This window comes from Corvus hawaiiensis, chromosome 23, assembly GCF_020740725.1.
Source record: "Corvus hawaiiensis isolate bCorHaw1 chromosome 23, bCorHaw1.pri.cur, whole genome shotgun sequence".
Lineage (NCBI taxonomy): Eukaryota > Metazoa > Chordata > Aves > Passeriformes > Corvidae > Corvus > Corvus hawaiiensis.
Window position 1 is genome coordinate 1,333,071 of NC_063235.1, and position 17,959 is coordinate 1,351,029.

The window sequence follows — 17,959 nt, forward strand, 5'->3', positions numbered from 1 at the left end:
GTGGAATCACCACCCCTGGAAGTGTTCACAGAACCCATGGATGAGGCACTTGAGGTGATGGCTCTGTGGTGACCACGGTGGTGGGTGCTGGGCTGAGGGTTGGACTCAAAGGTCTTGGATGTTCATCCCGACCTCGACTGCTCCGTGATTCCACGATTCCAGGGACAGTTTGTGGGGGTCCAGAACTCCATTTGCTAATTAGCTCCAGCAGCTCATTCCCAGCCTGGGGAGCTGGGCCAGCAGCAGGACCCGGCACAGGCCCCTCTGGCTCCTGCCACAGCCCGGGGGACATTTCCCGGGTTGAACCCGAGCCCTGGAGCGGCAGCTGTGCCAGGATCTTGTGCAACTTCCCCTCCGGCTTCTTTGTCCGAGTCCTGGATTTTATTTGCCTCCCTCTCCAGATCGATGGAGCCGTTGCTCAATTTCGGAGCGGCCGGAATCGCGGCACTCCCAGGGCTCGCTCCAGGAGCACGTGAAAGGTGTTCTTGACGTCCCTTCCTCAGGGGCTGTGGCGTTTTTGGGAAGCAGGGCACCCTCCTGGTGCCTCCCTGGAATCGTGTCCCAAATCCGGGGGTGGCAGAGCCGGAGCAAGCAGAGCCCCAGGTGTGGGTGAGGATTTGCAGCCGTGTGTGACCTGGAGCCAATTTTCATGGGATTCGAAGATCCCCTTCCCCAAATCCAGGAATTCTGCCATGACAAATTTCCAGCTGGAAGGGGGAAGCTGAGAGGGTTTTTTAGGAGAATTTTGGGACAGCACAGCGATTCTATTTGGGGTGAGGCATTACTTTTGCATTTGCTTTTTGACTCTGCTGCTAAAATGATTATTGCAGTTGGGCTGAGCCGATCCTCGCTGATTTAAGTGTCTAAAATAAAGTCATAAACGAGCTGTGTTTTCCATGAGCAACATTCCCGTTCATCCCTAACTTCATGGCAGTGAAATCATTCCCAAGGAGCAACGAGCGTGCTTGGAAAACACTGGAATCCTTTGGAGGTGATAATTTAGTTCATGCCACTGAAAATTTTACATCTATTTACATTTTGCTCAGGGAGGGTGAGAGCCCATCAGGATCGGCCTTTAGGGAGCCTCCCCCCACTCATTCCTTTGATTTTCGTCCCAAATTCCAGAGGCTCCAATGGGTTCTGCTCTGTAAACCTGCCAGAGCTGACTGTGACATTTCCCTGCATCTTTTTCCCCATTAAATAGGAAAATTTGGCTTCTACCCCACTTCCACTCCCTAAACTCTAAATTAATCCCAAATATTGCCCCCGGGAAGTGGCAGATTTAGGTTTTCCAGGGTTTCCCAGAGGGATTGGATTAAACTGGATTTGGGGAGCAGTGGGATCGCTACCTGCGACCTCGGGAGTTTTCCGAGTGCATCCTCCCAGGGAATAACCCAGCCTCGGATTTTCTGGAGCTCTTGGCACGGGGAGGAGCTGGGAGCGCTCAGCCTCTCGGAGCTGGATGCGAACTTGGCTCTTCCCCTGGTTCATTTTCGAGGCAGCAGCAAAATCCTTCCTGAAGCTGGGCTCCAGCCAGGGTCTGGGACTCGGGATGGGGCTGTTCCCAGGCATCCCAGACATCGCTCTGCTCTCCCTGGAAAACCGCGTCTCCCTCGTTCCTCTCCTGCTCCCCGGGCTCAGAGGGAGGCTGCTCACGGCATTTTGGGGTTGTTGGTAGTTTGAGGCGCTGTCAGCAGCAGGAGGCACCGCCAGGAAACGCCTTCAGGGATTTGGATCAACTCATAAATTCCACTTAACCCTTTGGCTGCTGTGCCAGGCAGAGCTGAGTGCCCGAGCTCGGCGTCCCTGCCACAGCGGGGTGAAGAGGGGGGACAAAATCTGCATTTGGGGCATGGCTGGGGGTGAAAGGTGTCCCTGAGGGGTGGCACAATCTGTCCTTGGGGTAAATTTGTGTGAAAGGTGTCCCTGTGCCTGCAGGTGATGACAAAATCTGCTCTCAGGGCAGGGCTGGGTGGGATCTCTCTGAGGTGTCCCTGAGGGGCCTCAAAATCTGCTCTCAGGGCAGGTTCATGTGGGAAGAGGCTCTCCGAGGTGTCCTTGTGCCTGCAGGGTGGTGGCTCAGGGGTCACAGCGCGGAATTTTGGTGGAGCTGCTCTGAAGTGCCCAGTTTGAAGGCGTTCCGGGTGTGCAGACATCTCTCTCATCGTCCTTCAGCGATGTTCTCATCTCCTGGCACCTCCAGATCACCCAAATTCGCCTCTCAGCCATGCCCAGGAGCAGCCTGGCTCCTAATGAGAGCTGGAGGGGGTTTTGGGGTGCTGGTTTGGAGTCCGGGGTCCTGCTCAGATCGAGTTTGGGGTTTATTTGGCAGCAGGGTGAACGTCAGCCTTTAGAATAGCAAGAAATGAGAGTGGTTTTGCTTCACTGGTGTCGTTCTGCTTCTCTTCACCTCGTTCCCTGCAAGCTGAGGGGAGTTTGGAGCATCCCTGATCCCTCCCCGTTCCTGGAGCAGCCCCTTCCCAGCTGGAAGATCCCAGCAGGACCTTCCCAGTTCTCTGTCCTGAGGGTTCCCCCCAGAGCTGCCCCAAGGCACGTGGAAAAGCTTTCCCAAGGCAGCTCCTGCAGGGAAGGTTCACCCCAAGGGATCCGGGATCCCGGCTGCTCCAGGGATTCCTCACAGACCCCTGAACCTTTCCAGGGATGCTCAGGTAGGGCCTGAGAGGTTGATGAGAGGATCTGGGGGATCGGGGCGGTTTCCTGGGGGTTTTTTATCTTGGCACGGAGATGAATCTCCCAATAAAAGCTCGTGAAGGCAGCACTTCGCAGCGGGAATTAACGCACGGCAGGAGCCGGGGAGGAGAATTTGAATGAAATGGTTAGAAATAATCAAATGATTGGTTTTAATTGAGCTGCAGCTGACCTAAAGGGTGTGAGCCACATTCCTCCTTTTTCCAGCTGGGAAAAGGGGGGGGACACCCTGGGAACAGCAGGAGGGGCAAGGCCACGCTGCCCTCGGGTTGTTTTGCTGTCTGTGCCGAGGCAGGCGAAATTCCCACTGGAAAAGGGATTTCCAGAGGGCGTTTGTGTCCTGCTGGGGGTCGCCGGGCTCTTTGGGGACACAGGAGCCCCAGGGAAGCAGAGTTTGGGAAGTCCTGCTGGGGAAAAACCGGAGGAGAATCAGCTTTTCCAGCAGGAACGTGCTGAGGAAAGGCGCTGCTGGAAATCTGGGCTCCAGAGGGGCAGGAGGAAGGTGAAATCAGCGTCACCCCCCAGCCAAGGGACACATTCCTGGCCCTGCCGCCGCTGTCCTCAGGGGGCTGTGCCACCTCATTCGTGTCCCTTCTCCTCGCTGGGAGTTCAGTTTTGTAATTCTCAGCCTCAATTCTCCTTTCCATCACCTGCCTCGTTAGCAAAACACAGCTCCCCAGAAATTTCTGCTCAATCTGGCGTTCCCACCCGTCGATTATTTGCAGGTTTTTATTCCCTCACACTTTTTTTTCCTTTTTCTTTTTTTTTTTTCTTGGTTTTCTTTTTCTTTTTTTGGACTCGAAGGAAACATGCAGCTTTTTCTCCTTTAACTTCTCCAAAGGGATCAATGTTTCCAGAATCCAGAATCCTGCACTGCTGATAGCTGGACAGGGGGTTTGGCCACATCTTTTAGTGGGAAACACTCACTCTAAATGGGCAGAGGAAGAGTTTTGGGGTTACATTCCCGGGCTGAGGATGCTCCTGAGATATTCAGAAAAACCCCACGTGGAAGGATGAAGGAGATGGTTCTGGAGGGATGAAGGAGATGGTCCTGGAGGGATGAAGGAGGGGATTCCAGAGGGATGAAGGAGATGGTCCTGAAGGGATGAAGGAGATGGTCCTGAAGGGATGAAGGAGGTGGTCCTGGAGGGATGAAGGAGATGGTCCTGAAGGGATGAAGGAGATGGTCCTGAAGGGATGAAGGAGGTGGTCCTGGAGGGATGAAGGAGATGGTCCTGGAGGGATGAAGGAGGGGATTCCAGAGGGATGAAGGAGGTGGTTCTGGAGGGATGAAGGAGGTGGTTCTGGAGGGATGAAGGAGGTGGTTCTGGAGGGATGAAGGAGGTGGTTCTGCTGGACCTTCTCTTTGATTCTCTGGTCCAGGGTTCCAGAACTGCCTGGGGCGAGCCCAGCATCCCAAAAGATGCTCTGAGTGGTTTTATATAACAACATTTCTGCTTTCCTGGGATTTTGCCCTGCCCTTATTCCTGCAGTTGCCTCTGTGGTTGTTCTTTTTGTTCTTTCCCCTTTTGTTTTTTCTCTTTTTTTTCGCTTTTTCCCCCTATTCCGCTGGAGGTTTTGGTGGGGGCAGGGACAGAGTTGGAGCCACGTGAGGGCTGCTCTTTGCCGCATCACCGAGCTGTGATTTTTTTTCTATCCTTTCAAGTGAAACCCAGACTTTTCCGGCAGTCCCATGACCCAAACCCCTGCCCTGGGGCTGTCCCTGGCACTGCTGTGCCTCTGTTTGTGCCACATCCCAGATCCTGGCACCCCCGACCCTCTAATGGACACCTCCATCCCCGGCTCCGACCTCCTGCCTCGGCCATCTGCTGCTTCTGCTTGGTCTGGGGAGAACCAGAGCTGTGTTTTGCTAACGAGGCAGGTGATGGAAAGGAGAATTGAGGCTGAGAACTCCCAGCGAGGAGAAGGGACACGAATGAGGTGGCACAGCCCCCTGAGGACAGCAGCGGCAGGGCCAGGAATGTGTCCCTTGGCTGGGGGTGACGCTGATTTCACCCTCCTCCTGCCCCTCTGGAGCCCAGATTTCCAGCAGCGCCTTTCCCCAGGCCCTTGGTCTCTTTGCCAGGCAGCAGAGCAGGCTCAGCCCCCGCAGGAGAGGGGTTCAAATGGTTTTTGGCCTTTCCTTGCACCATCTGTTTGGGACGGAGCCACGAGCTGGGTTCAGGTGCTGGGGCAGCCCGAAAGGAGCAACCAGGAGGGAGAGAAAATCCCCCCGAGCCTGAGCCAGAGCCGAGCTCAGGGACACCTCAGGACATCTCTGCTGCCTCCAGGTGCCACCAGGCAGCCCAGGGATGTCGCCGGGACTGGGAGCTGGCTCGTGTTGCCCGTGGCAACCCGGGATGGAGGCAGCGTGCCAGGCACACACAGACACACGTGCGTGGGTTGCCATGACAACCATCCCGGAGTTTTTATGGATCCTGGGCTTTGTTTAGCAGCTTCCAAAGCACCTTCCTGATTCCACAATCCAGGAGGGAAAGGGCTGCCTTGGGGCTCTGCCCCACTCCAAAGAACCAGAGCCCCGAATCAGGGATGAAGGGCAAAAAGTGTGGAGTAATGATGGAAAAAGTGGGAAAAGAGATTCCCACAGGGCTCGGTGCTGGTGCCGGTGCAGGCTGGACTGGAGGTGCTGGGGTTGGTGTCCCCAGGCTGTCACAGCCCAGTGACGCTGCCAGCAATGCCACTGGTGCCAGCGGGCAGCCGCGGGTCACCAGGCAGGGATGAAGATCTGCCCTCAGCAGCCTCTGACCCGGCGTGACCCCGGCTGAAGCTGGGACCGGCGGGGCAGGAATGGGACAGGGTGGGACAGCAAAGAGCCCTGAGCTCCCCTGGGAAGGTCCCACCCCACCCCGGGCCTGGGCTGAGCCCAGCGTGGACAGCAGGGAAGGGGGATTCCGTCCCTCTGCCCCACTCAGGTGATTCCCCACCTGCAGAGCTGGGAATTCCAACCCCAGTAGGATGTGGAGCTGCTGGGGAGAGTCCAGAGGAATCCATGGAGCTGCTGCAGGGCTGGAGCCCCTCTGGAGACAGGCTGGGAGAGCTGGGGGTGCTCAGCTGGAGAGGAGAAGGCTCCAGGGAGAGCTGCGAGCCCCTTGCAGGGCCTGAAGGGGCTCCAGGAGAGCTGCAGAGGGACTGGGGACAAGGGATTCAGGGCCAGGACCCAGGCAATGGCTTCCCAGTGCCAGAGGGCAGGGCTGGGTGGGATCTTGGGCAGGAATTGTTCCCTGGCAGGGTGGGCAGGGACTGGCATGGAATTGCCAGAGCAGCTGGGGCTGCCCCTGGATCCCTGGCAGTGTCCAAGGCCAGGCTGGACATTGGGGCTGGAGCAGCCTGGCACAGTGGGAGGTGTCCCTGCCCATGGCAGGGGTGGGATGGGATGAACTTTAAATTCCCTTCCCACCCAAACCATGCCGGGATTCCAAGCTCTGCCTTCCCGCAGAGATCCATCCCAGCTGCGGGAACCCTGCTCTGCCTTCCCGGGGCTGCTCCGTGCACGGGGAGAGGCTGAGGAGCTCCGAGGGAGCTCTGGAGCTCTGCAGAGCTGTGCTATTCCTGGAGCTGGAATGTGTGCGCGTCCCGCCTGGCTCCCTCCAAATGTTTTCCAAGCAGCGAAGGAGGTAAAATAGAGCAGCGCTGTGCCGGAGCCAGCTTTGCCATGGCTGCCTTCCCCGAGCCTGCACGGGCAGCCCCGGGCACGGAGAGGGATGTGCCGGCCACCAGCACGGTGGGCAGCGGACAGGGGACAGCGGCTGGGTGCGGACAGAGCGTGCCCACCCAGATTTGAGGCAGAAAAGCTCAGATTTGGGTAAGGGTTGACAGCCCTGATGAGCAGAGGCGGGGTTACACCGGGGGAGAGGGGAAGGAAGCACCGGGAAGAGGGAAGGAAGCACCGGGAAGAGGGAAGCAGCAAAGGAGAGCATCCCCCCAGCCGCAGCCCCTGGTCCCAGCTCCCCTGCGGGAGGAGCTTCAGGAAAACCAGTTTGGGTGCAGCTCTGGGCACACTGGTCCGGAGCCCCCCGTGCCTGTCACCTCCCAGGAGGGACGCGCGGGCACAGCGGTGCCTCCCCCTGCCACGGCCGGGCACTGCTGCCACGGGTGTGCGCAAACATCTGCCGGGTCTGGCTGATCCAGAGGAATCCCGCCTGGCGTTATCCCTGTGCGGTGCCCAGCCCCGGTTCCTGCTGGTTTCCTTCCTTCTTCCCCTTGTCCTCCCTCCGAGTGGCAGCGAGGGGACACCGGGTGACTCCAGTCACCTCCATCCCTCTGCCCGTCTCTTGTCCCCCCTGGCTGGCATCACCCAGCATCAGGAAGTGCTGAGGCCCTGGCACAGATTCCCAGAGCAGCTGGGGCTGCCCCTGGATCCCTGGCAGTGCCCAAGGCCAGGCTGGACATTGGGGCTGGAGCAGCCTGGCACAGTGGGAGGTGTCCCTGCCATGGCAGGGGGTGGGATGGGATAAACTTTAAATTCTCTTCCCACCCAAACCATTCTGGGATTCTGGGATTCTGTGAACTTCATTAAGCCAGCCCCAGCCTTTAGAACATTATTTTTCCTGAGTACTTTCCCATAACCTGTTGGAATTTTTACTTTTCCAGTAAAGTTTAGCCCCACTGAGGCTGGGAGTGGATGATCCAACCTCGACTGTGCCCAGAGCCCAGGGCCGAGCTCAGCTTCATTTCCCAGCTCAGAATTCCTCAGGATGGGCTCCAGTTTGCATTTTAGGGTCAGATTTTGGGAGAACCAGAAACCCCAGCAGCAGCCAGGCTCCCGTGCCCTGTCTTTGTGTCTCTGGAAATGGATCGTTCCACGTGCAAAGAAAACTCCCTGCAGTTCCGTCCCTCCAAAACGATTTGGTTGCTTGGGAGAAGAGGACAGCACAGGGAAAAATGCCTAAAAGATAAAGAGATAAAGATAAAGATAAAGATAAAGATAAAGATAAAGATGAAACGGTGACAGAAGGGTTGAGATAAGGAGGGAAAGGGCGAGCAGGGAAAATTCCTGAAGTGTGGATGGCAGCAAGGAATAAAATCCCGGATTTGGAGGGCTGTGAGTGTCTCTGGGATACAGTGGCACCCCTTTCAAGCTGCCTCCTCTCACGGATGTCTCTTCTTTCCCACCTCAGGCACCCTTTCCCTATGAACACCTGAGTCCCCTCCCCGTCTCAGAGGATGAACCTGTAGCAGCTTTCCCACAGGTAAGAGGCTCAGCCGTGGCCCCAGTGCCTGCTCCAGGGATTTGGGGTGTGGGGATTGCAGACCCTGTGCCCCCAGGGATTTGGGGTGTGGGAATTGCAGACCCTGTGCCCCCAGGGATTTGGGGTTTAGGCATTGCAGACCCTGTGCCCCCAGGGATTTGGGATCACCAGCCCCATGCCCTCAGTGATTTGGGATCACTGGCCCCGTGCCCTCAGGGCTCTGGGATCACTGACCCCATGCCCTCAGGGCTTTGGGATTTGGGATCACTGACCCCGTGCCCTCAGGGCTTTGGGATTTGGGATCACTGACCCCATGCCCTCAGGGCTTTGGGGATCACTGACCCCATGCCCTCAGAGCTTTGGGATTTGGGGATCACCACCCCATGCCCTCAGTGCTTTGGGATTTGGGATCACCCACCCTGGGCCCTCAGGGCTTTGGGGTCGAGCCTGGGCTTTGCTGCCTGGTTTTGTGATGGTTTCTTCGCTTTCCGTGGGCTCCCGCGGGTTTTGTGGCCCTCTGAGGTGGCACAGCCCCAGGGGGTTGCAATTCCCACAGCAGGTGTTGCTGATGGAGCATTAACAGATGTTCTGAGGGGTAAGGACTGGTCCAGACTTGGCTTTTCACTTTGTTTCCGCCGACGGAGCGCTCTGGTTTGGTTTGTGGGTGATCCCATGGAGGTGTTTAGTGTTGGCAGTGATTTTCTGATCCCTGGTTTGAAGGGTGAGGGTGGAGCTGGCAACTCCTGCTGCCGTGATTTTCCTTCTGGCTCTTTGTCCAGCAGCTGGAAATAGAAAATATCCCAAAACAGAAGCTGCTGCTGGGTCTGTCCCCTTGAAGGTGACCAGCAGTTCCCAAATCCCAGCTCCCTTGCAGCTCTGCCTTTCCCCCTGGCAAACTCCGTCAAGTCTCCTGATTTGCTGGTGAAGTTTCCCTTCCTTAGGGATGATGCCTGCCCGCTTTGGGGCACTTTGTGGGAATAAAATGGAGCTCTTGGAGCTGCCCGTGGATATTTTCTTCCAGCACGTTGTAGGGACTCAGCTCGGGGTCTGCTGCCGGTGTTGGGTGGATTTTAAGGACTGGGAATCACTTGGCTGATGTGAGGCAGGTGAAAATGGGACGGTTTGCTCCCTCCTTCGGGGCTTTATCCAGAGGGATACACATCCCTTGGCGGCATCCAGGCTGTGGGGTGTTCTCCCAGGTAAAGTGTGGTGGCACAGGATGGGCAGCCCGGCAGGGAGAGCTCCGGGGATGGGTCAGGCTGCGGGAGGAGGTGCTGCTGCTGCCGCTGCAGAAGGCACCGATTGTTTTAGGCAGGACTTGAGGGTGGCCGGGGCAGTCCCGGGGAGCCTCTGGCTGGGCGATAATTGGAGGGGACAGGTTGTGCTCCCCGGGACAGCTCAGAGCCGCCTCCCTCAGCATTTCAAGCTGATTTTCTCCCGACCTGTCCCTCCCGAGCGCTCCCTGCAATGTCCCTTCGGCCGGGCCTGGCTCCAGCCCTCCGCTCCCGGCGGCAGCGGGACAATAAACCCGATAAATTCATCTGCTGCGTCGTCTGGCCGCCCCACAGCCCCTCCCTCGCCGTCCTTTTTGGCAATCTGTCATTCCCAGTTCTGGTGCGGGGCCAGGAGTTGAGTAAAAACTCCTCGGGCAGCTGGAGCGCGACACAATGGGGTTTAAATGGGGTTTAAATGGGGTTTAAATTGGCTTTAACGTGTTTGTAAACAACTGCACTCGAGCGGGCCGCGCCCAGCCCAGCAGACAGAGCTGATGAGGCTCTGCTGAGATCAGAATTAATTAATTACCCCGCGCGGAAATGCTGCGGAGAGGACAGGGAAAAGGGGAAATATCCCCGTGCTGTGGTCCCTGTCACCTCCGTGGTGCCACCGTGGCCACCGAGCAGCTGGGCTGGCTCTTCCCGGAGCGGTGGCAGCGGAGGAGATGAGCAGGGACAGCTGGAAATGCTGGGAGGGCAGCGAGGATGCTCCGCTGAGGTGTCGGCTTGGCTTGGGAATCAGGGAAGAGCGGGGCAGGGAATGAAAGCTTCTGGCTTGTCAAAATAGCCCCGTTTCTCCGGAATTCACACAGCTCGTTTCTGGTGAAACAAAAAAAACCCCAAAAAACAACAAACCCCAAAATAGTTTAGCGGTTTCTTTGCAACAGGGAATAAAAAAAAAAATCCTTCACTGAGGAGGATTTGAGGAGGGGAAAAAAGCTCAGAAAAATAAGGAGGGGGGCAAAAGAGCTGTAGTCGGAGCACATGGATAGGATGGTCCCAAGCCATCAATTTTGGTGAGAAAAGCCTGAATTTGCAGGGATGGGCTCCCACTCTGCTGCTGAGGGCTGTGAGCGAGCGGGGCTGACACGGGGAGATCGCTGTCCCCACCCGCGGGAGCTCTTCTGCTGGGGAAGCCGGGGAGGGGAGAACTCGGAGGGCTTGGAAATGAACCCCTCGGGGCTGAGCTGGGCCGGGCCGGCCCTGCAGGGGCTGCGCTGCTCCTCTCGGGGTGGCTGCGGCCGCTCCCTGCCCGCGGCACCGCGGCATTGCCGGCGCTGGCACCGCGGCTCGGAACGGGATCTGATTAATTCATCCAAGACCTGCTGGGATTCAATTTCATTAAACTTTGGAAGCCGAGTCGAGGAGATGAAATGTAAGCGGAGGTCGGGAAGGGGAAGGAGGGGCTGTGCCACACGTGGTGCCTGCCAGCCCTGCTGCCCTTCACTGGCGGGTCCTGAGGGGTGCTCAGGTTATCCATAGGTAACTACAGGTGATGGATTAGAGAGTCCCAGAATATCCGGAGTGGGAAGGGATCCACAGGGATCATCCAGTGCAATCCCTGGCCCTGCTCAGACACCCCAAAATCCCACCCTGGGCATCCCTGGCAGCGCTGTCCAAGGTTGGATGGGGCTTGGAGCAGCTTGGGACAGTGGGAGGTGTCCCTGCCCATGGCAAGGGTGGCACTGGGTGGGCTTTGAGGTCCTTTTCAACCCAAATTATTCCATGATCCTCTAACTGAGATTGGCAAGGTCACAGGATCACAGAATCCCCTGAGCTGGAAGGGACCCACAGGGATCATCAATTCCAGCCCCAGGCCCTGCCCAGACACCCCAAATCCCACCCTGGGCATCCCTGGCAGCGCTGCCCAAACGCTCCTGGAGCTCTGGCAGCCTCGGGGCCGTGCCCATTCCCTGGGGAGCCTGGGCAGTGCCCAGCAGCCTCTGGGGGAAGAACCTTTCCCTGCTCTCCAGCCTGAGCCTGCCCTGGCCCAGCTCCAGCCGCTCCCTGGGTGCTGTCCCTGGCCCAGGAGCAGAGATCGGAGCTGGCCCTCGGGAGGAGCCGCAGCCCCCGCTGAGCTCTGCCCTCAGTGTCCTCTGCTCCAGCTGGACACCCCCCCACACCTGGTTCCACTGCAGCCAGGGAGGTTCTGCTTTCCTTGTCCATTTGCTCTGGGATTTTCCTGACCCCTCCCTCTCTCCTGCAAGCCTGGCACCCCTGGCCATGAATTCCCTGATCCCATTTGAAGTGAAAATGAAGTTTCTTTCCCTTTTCCCCTGATTCTTTGCTGGTAAAATGTCATGCCCTATCCAGCCCTGCCTGGTTCTCCTTGATAAGGGATGGCAGCTCCATCTTTGCTGCCTCTAAAATGATTTGGGATCTTCTGAGATGGAAACTCAAGTCAGTCACTGCTCACATGTTGCACCTCGCTTCTTCCTCTGCTCCCAGAAGCTGCTGGGATGCGCTGGCACAGCTTAAATCCGCTGGACTTTCCAGGAGCAACCGAGTTTTTTGGATAAGTGGGGATGTGGGGTGTGTGAAACCCCCTCAGCTCCCAACAAGGGGTGCAGCACAGGCCCTGGGTTTTTTTGGGAACGCTGTTTTGCCTGCCGGATCTCCAGCATCCCACGTGAGCTGTCCTCCCTCCTGACAGCTCGGGGAATAAACTCCCGCTAATTTTAGCTCTCCCTCCGAGGTGGATCTCTGAGGTTTGGGCACCATCAATGCCTTATTCATAAATCTACAAACACTGTAAAAAGAAAGGGGGGGCAGGAGGGGGCTGGGAACGTCCCACCCTGGACGCGTCTGAGCTGCCAGCAGCTGCAATTTCGGGAGAACAAGCCGGGGTTGTTCCTGGAGCAGCCAGGAAAGGGCTGTGTGTTTATATTTAGGGCCCTGGCCGCGTGTGCAGGTGGCACATGAAAACCTGGGATGGTTTCTCACCAGGACAGGGCCCTGTTTTTCCTGGACTGGCCTTAGCTCCGTGTGAAAGCTTGGAAAAGTTCCTCGTGGCCGTCTCTGGCGCTGGATTTTGGAGCCTTTGGGTGTTGTTTGGTGCTTAACCCCGGGGGGTTCCTCCCATGCACTTTTTTTGTGGAGTTTTGCCCAGAACATACATTTTGTAGAGCAGGTTGGTGGCTTCTACCAGTTGGAGTCTGCGGGGTGTTTGGGATCATCACTGAGTTCCCACTGGAAATAAATCGGTGGGGACGAGACCTCTTCCAGCAGGGAGGTGGGGGGTGGTGGTCCAGGAGCTGGGTGCTGCAGCTCTGACCTTCACCTGTGACCCTCACTCCCCTGTGACCCTCACTCCCCTGTGACCCTCACTCAGCTCTGACCCTCACTTTTGACCCTCACTCACCTGTGACTGACCCTCAGCTCTGACCCTCACTCAGCTCTGACCGTCACTTGTGACCCTCACTCCGCTCTGACCCTCACCTGTGACCCTCACTCACCTGTGACCCTCACTCAGCTCTGACCCTCACCCAGCTCTGACTGTCACTTGTGACCCTCACTGAGCTCTGACCCTCACCTGTGACCCTCACTCAGCTCTGACGTTCCCCTGTGACCCTCACTTGTGACCCTCACTCAGCTCTGACCTTCCCCTTTCCACCCCCACAGAGCTCCTCCCGGGGCTGTGGCACTTGGGGACACACTTTAGTGGCGCTGGGTTGATGGCCTTGATCTTGTCCAGCCTTGGTGATCCCAGGATTCCCTGGGCTCTGTCTGAGGAGGTCCCATTCACCCTCAGCCTTCCTTGTCCTCCAAAGTGAGAAATGGGGCAACAACGGGAAAAACTCCGAGCTGGGTTCCTGATCCCACAGCTCTTGGTGAATTCCCAAAGCAAGAAATGGGGGAATGCTTTCTCAGAGTCCTGAATCCCACAGTTGTTGATGTATTGCCAAAGTGGGAAATGGGGGAACAATGGGAAAAATTCAGGATTGAGTCCCTAATTCCAGAGCTGTTGGCACGTCCCCAAAGTGAGAAATGGGAGAGTGATTCCAAAACTTGGAATCCCTGGATCCACAGCTCTCAGGATGTTCCCAAAGCTTCACCTCGTGGCTCCAGGAGCTGCCAAAACTGAATCACTCCTCACCTGGAGACATCTGGATTTTGATGCTTTTGCTTGGAATGAGCTGGAGAGGACCAAAAAAGGGGTTTTGGGGCTCAGCTGGTGGAAAGTCCTGGTGGGGATGCAGAGGTGGCAGCTGGGGTTGGCCCTTCAGAGGGAGCAGCAGCAGCTCTGGAAAAGCAGGAATTGCTGGAAAATGTGCGTCCCACGTGGCTCTGGGGTGAAGCTGGACCGCAAAGGTGCTGCAGCTCTCCCCTGATGGTCAGGAATGGAAAGTCGGACTCATCACTCCGCATCATCCTCGGATGGAAATTCCACCCTCACGGGGAGGAACTTCCGCCACCCCTCAGGAGCTGCTCCCTGGTCTTGCCCTGGCAGCGGTTTTTCCTTTAATTCCTTTCCACAGGGGTTCCAGAGGCTTGGTTGGTGGCTGCCAATGTACCAGGGCTGGGGAGGGTTGTGAAAAGCAGAGGCCAGCTCCTAAAATCCCTTCTTTTGGTGCCCTGGAGGGTTCCCGGGCTCTGAGGTCACAAAATCAGGAAGTTGTTGGTGTTTTTTGGTATTCAGACTTCTGAAATTCCCATTTGAACGGACTGGAACTCCGGGCAGCTCTGAGGAAACGAGGCTGAGCCTGGGAGTAAAAACTCCAGGGTTGGGTCCGTGATCCCACAGCTCTTGGTGGGTTCCCAAAGCCAGAAATGGGGGAACAGTGGGAAAAACTCAGAATGGGGTCCCTAATGGGGACCCATGATCGAGCCCGAGGAGGGAGGAGATGTTGAGTTTGAATTCTCTGTTCCTGTCGCCACCCGCGGCGGAGAGGGGGCCGAAAGAGGCGAACTCCAGGTTCTGTTTGCACTGAAATATTTTTGGGCGTGTTTGGGTTCTTTGCTGTGGCAACCGGAGGGGTTATTTTTAGAATTTCTCCCGAGATGCTCCTCCGTGCCTCCCTGAGCTGCTTGGGAAGCAAAGCTCTCCCAGGGGGTTTCCAGTTGGAATGAGCATTAATTGAGAAAAATTCCGAAGGGTTTCGTTCCTCAAAACTCAGCAGATCCCGTGTGAATCCTTCCAGCTGCCTGGACCTCATGCTGGGCATTCCCAAATTCCAGCTTTTAGGCATGGAAAAGCTCTGCTTTCATTTGGGAACCCCTGAGTATGGAACCAAACCGGGGACGTGATGGCAGCCTGGCTTAGCGGTTCCATGGAGTAATCCCAAAATATCCCTTGGCATTTGTGTTCCTGGCCCCGAGCCAGGGAAAGGCCTCCGAGGCTTATCCAGCCAAGATCCGATCCCTGTTTTCCTGGGGAGTCTCGCCAGGGAAGGGAACATGGGTTTGGTTGGGGTTTTGGGTGTAATTCTACAGCAAAACTTCTTCATGGAAAACAAATCCGTGGAATTATGGAATGGGACCTTCAATCCCATCCTGTTCCACCCCATCCATGGGCAGGGACACCTTCCACTATCCCAGGGTGCTCCAGCCTGGCCTGGGACACTTCCAGGGACAGCCACAGCTTCTCTGGGAATCTCAGCTCCTCACAGGGAAGGATTTCAGCTCGAAACCCTCCAGGATTTCCCAAACTGTCACCGGGACCTTTCCACCTTCCAAACCCTTGATTTGGGATATTCAGGCTGGAGCAATTCTTCCTTAGGGAAACGTTGCTGTGCTCCATCAGGCACAGATCCCAAAGGAACAAAAGCAATCCCAAGGGATCCCTTACAGAGCCCGCAGGGGAAGGGAAGCTGCTTTTCCAAATGTCATAATTCGTATTTTACTGCCTTTCATCCCTAATCGCTGCAACACTCTGACACGGATTGGGAAAATCCATCGGGAAAACCAACAGCAGCCCAGCACCTCCCCTTTCTCCACAGCCTGCTCGGGAATCCTTTGTGTTTTGGGATGTGTTGTTCCTCTCGTGGAATTTTTTCCAGGGTGCTCTGGTGGAAAAAAGTGTTTCCAGGTGCATTTGGACGAGGCAATTCTCTGTCTGCCTGTGGGTTCAGTCAAGGGCTCCCAGTTGTGTGAGAATTTTGGAAAAGCAATCATTAAAACGTGCAGAGGAGCACCCACAGATGGTCTGGTTTGGAGGAAAAAGTTTCCTTATCTCCATAAATTGATGAGTTGGAGAGTTACAGGAGGCTTTGGGTTGGGGGAACCTTAAAAACCATCGCCTTCCAAACCCCTCCGGTTGGAGATCCTTAAAAATCACCAAATTCCAAACCCTGAGAATTTTACAGCCCAGAGAAGCTTGGGAATCCTTAAAAATCACCAAATTCCAAACACTTGAGGGTTTGACAGCCCAGAGAAGCTTGGGAATCCTTAAAAATCACCAAATTCCAACCCCTGAGGGTTTGACAGCCCAGAGAAGCTTGGGAATCCTTAAAAATCACCAAATTCCAAACACTTGAGGGTTTGACAGCCCAGAGAAGCTTGGGAATCCTCAAAAATCACCAAATTCCAAACCCTGAGAATTTTACAGCCCAGAGAAGCTTGGGAATCCTTAAAAATCACCAAATTCCAAACACTTGAGGGTTTGACAGCCCAGAGAAGCTTGGGAATCCTTAAAAATCACCAAATTCCAACCCCTGAGGGTTTGACAGCCCAGAGAAGCTTGGGAATCCTCAAAAATCACCAAATTCCAAACCCTGGGGGGTTTGACAGCCCAGAGAAGCTTCAAATCCAGGGATTTCAAACCCAGCCCCAAGTGGGTGATCAAAGATTGGGGGAATTTGGGCTCGTAGATTTTAAATGCATTTCAATATTTGAGTGCTGAGGAAAAGAAGCAGCAGAGCTGCTAAAATTCCCTGCAAGCAGTGGAAATCTGAGCCACGTTGTGGTGAGAAATTCAGGGGGGGTGGGTTTGCCTTGAGAGGTCCAACCACCACGGGATCACCCAGGGAAAAAGGGGAAAAAATCAGGGAAGGGACGGGAAGTCGATGAGTGTGACAGGGGAGAGCTCAGCTCTGGAAACATCTGACTTTGAGCAGGATTTATCTGCGGAATTTGTTGCTGCCTTGAGCCCTAATCCAGATTCGTGCTCCGTTCTGCAGCCATAGAAGCAATTAGAATATTTAGTGTTTGTTTATCCTCCACGCTACTGGTGTTTATAGGAACAAAAATCAGCTGCTCGCAGCCCAAGGAGCCAGGCAGAGAGTCGGAGTTTTTTTGGATTTAAGCCCACGTGAGCGGTTCTGATTTAATCCTGGAAGATGCTGCAACCTTGAAACTCCAAAGTTGGAACAGCCTCGTTTGCCATTTTGTGTTGATGCAGAAAAAATGGCCTTAGTTTGTAGTGGTTGTTTTCTTTTTTCTTCTACTATTATTATCATTATCATCATTATTACTATCATTATTATATTATTATAATATTATATTATTATGATATTATATTATTATCATATTATCATATTATCATATTATTATATTATTATATTTTAAAATATTCCATTATCTTTTATTATCTTTTATTATTATATTTATATTATTTTATTTATTATCATTGTGATATTATTATTATTATTATTATTATTATTATTATTGTTATTACCATCCTCCTCCTCATCATCATCATCCTCATTATACCACCAAGGCAAAATTAGGAGGTGAATAATCAGCATTTTCCAGCAGTCAGGTGGGGCAGGTTCATTTTCAGGTATTTTTCTGGGTCCAGAAACTCAAAATCCACTCTCTGGGGGGGGAATATCGAAACTCCCGTGGAGCTGGGGACGTGCAGGTGGAGGCAACAGCGCACCTGAAATCTGTGAGCGATGTCATCTTTGTGGAAGGACCCTGAGGGGCTGGAGTGAGTCCAGGGAAGGGAACAGAGCTGGGAAGGGGCTGGAGAATTCCTGAGGGAGCTGGGAAAGGGGCTCAGGCTGGAGCAAAGGAGGCTCAGGGGGGACCTTGTGGCTCTGCACAAGTCCCTGACAGGAGGGGGCAGCCGGGGGGGTCGGGCTCTGCTGGCAGGGAACAGGGACAGGAGGAGAGGGAACGGCCTCAGGCTGGGCCAGGGCAGGCTCAGGGTGGGCAGCAGCAGGAATTTCCCCATGGAAAGGGTGCTCAGGGATTGGCAGGGGCTGCCCAGGGAGGTTTGGAGCGCCCAGCCCTGGAGGTGCCCAAGGAAGGATTCAGGATGTGGCACGGAGTGCTCTGGGCTGGGGACAAGATCAGGCACAGCTTTGATGATCTCGGAGCTCTTTTCCAACCTAATGAACTGTGTGGTTCTGTGATCCATCAGCGTTGGATCTGTTTGTTGTGTCCTGGGATGGGGAATCCCGGAATAGTTTGGGTTGGAAGGGACCTTAAATCCCATCCAGTGCCACCCCCAGGGACACCTCCCACTGTCCCAGGCTGCTCCCAGCCCCAATGTCCAGCCTGGCCTTGGGCACTGCCAGGGATCCAGGGGCAGCCCCAGCTGCTCTGGCAATTCCATGCCAGCCCCTGCCCACCCTGCCAGGGAACAATTCCTTCCCAATGAGAAAATTTGATGAGAATATTTTGGCGTTTCAGCTCGCGGGAGAAGCTGAAAGATGGAGACACAAAACCTGTCCTGGGCCTGTCCTTTGGGAGTGTGAAACCCCTGTAGAGGCAGGAGCCCAGCTCACCCCGCAGGGAATTGGGTGTGGGAGCCCTGGGCACAGCCCCGGTGGCACCGTGTCCCTCTGGAAGCCGTGACATTTGTCACCTGCTGGCTGGGCT

The 17,959-nt window shown here is 55.4% G+C and overlaps 1 protein-coding gene across 1 annotated transcript in view; it reads left to right on the plus strand.

Annotated features, from left to right (window-relative positions):
* The window catches only part of LOC125337527 (transcription factor HIVEP3-like), a 244,864-nt gene that overhangs the window by 93,759 nt on the left and 133,146 nt on the right, over nt 1-17,959 (plus strand). Inside the window, 1 exon segment of the mRNA XM_048327365.1 lies at nt 7,848-7,919. The gene's annotated coding sequence lies outside the window, so the exon portion shown is untranslated.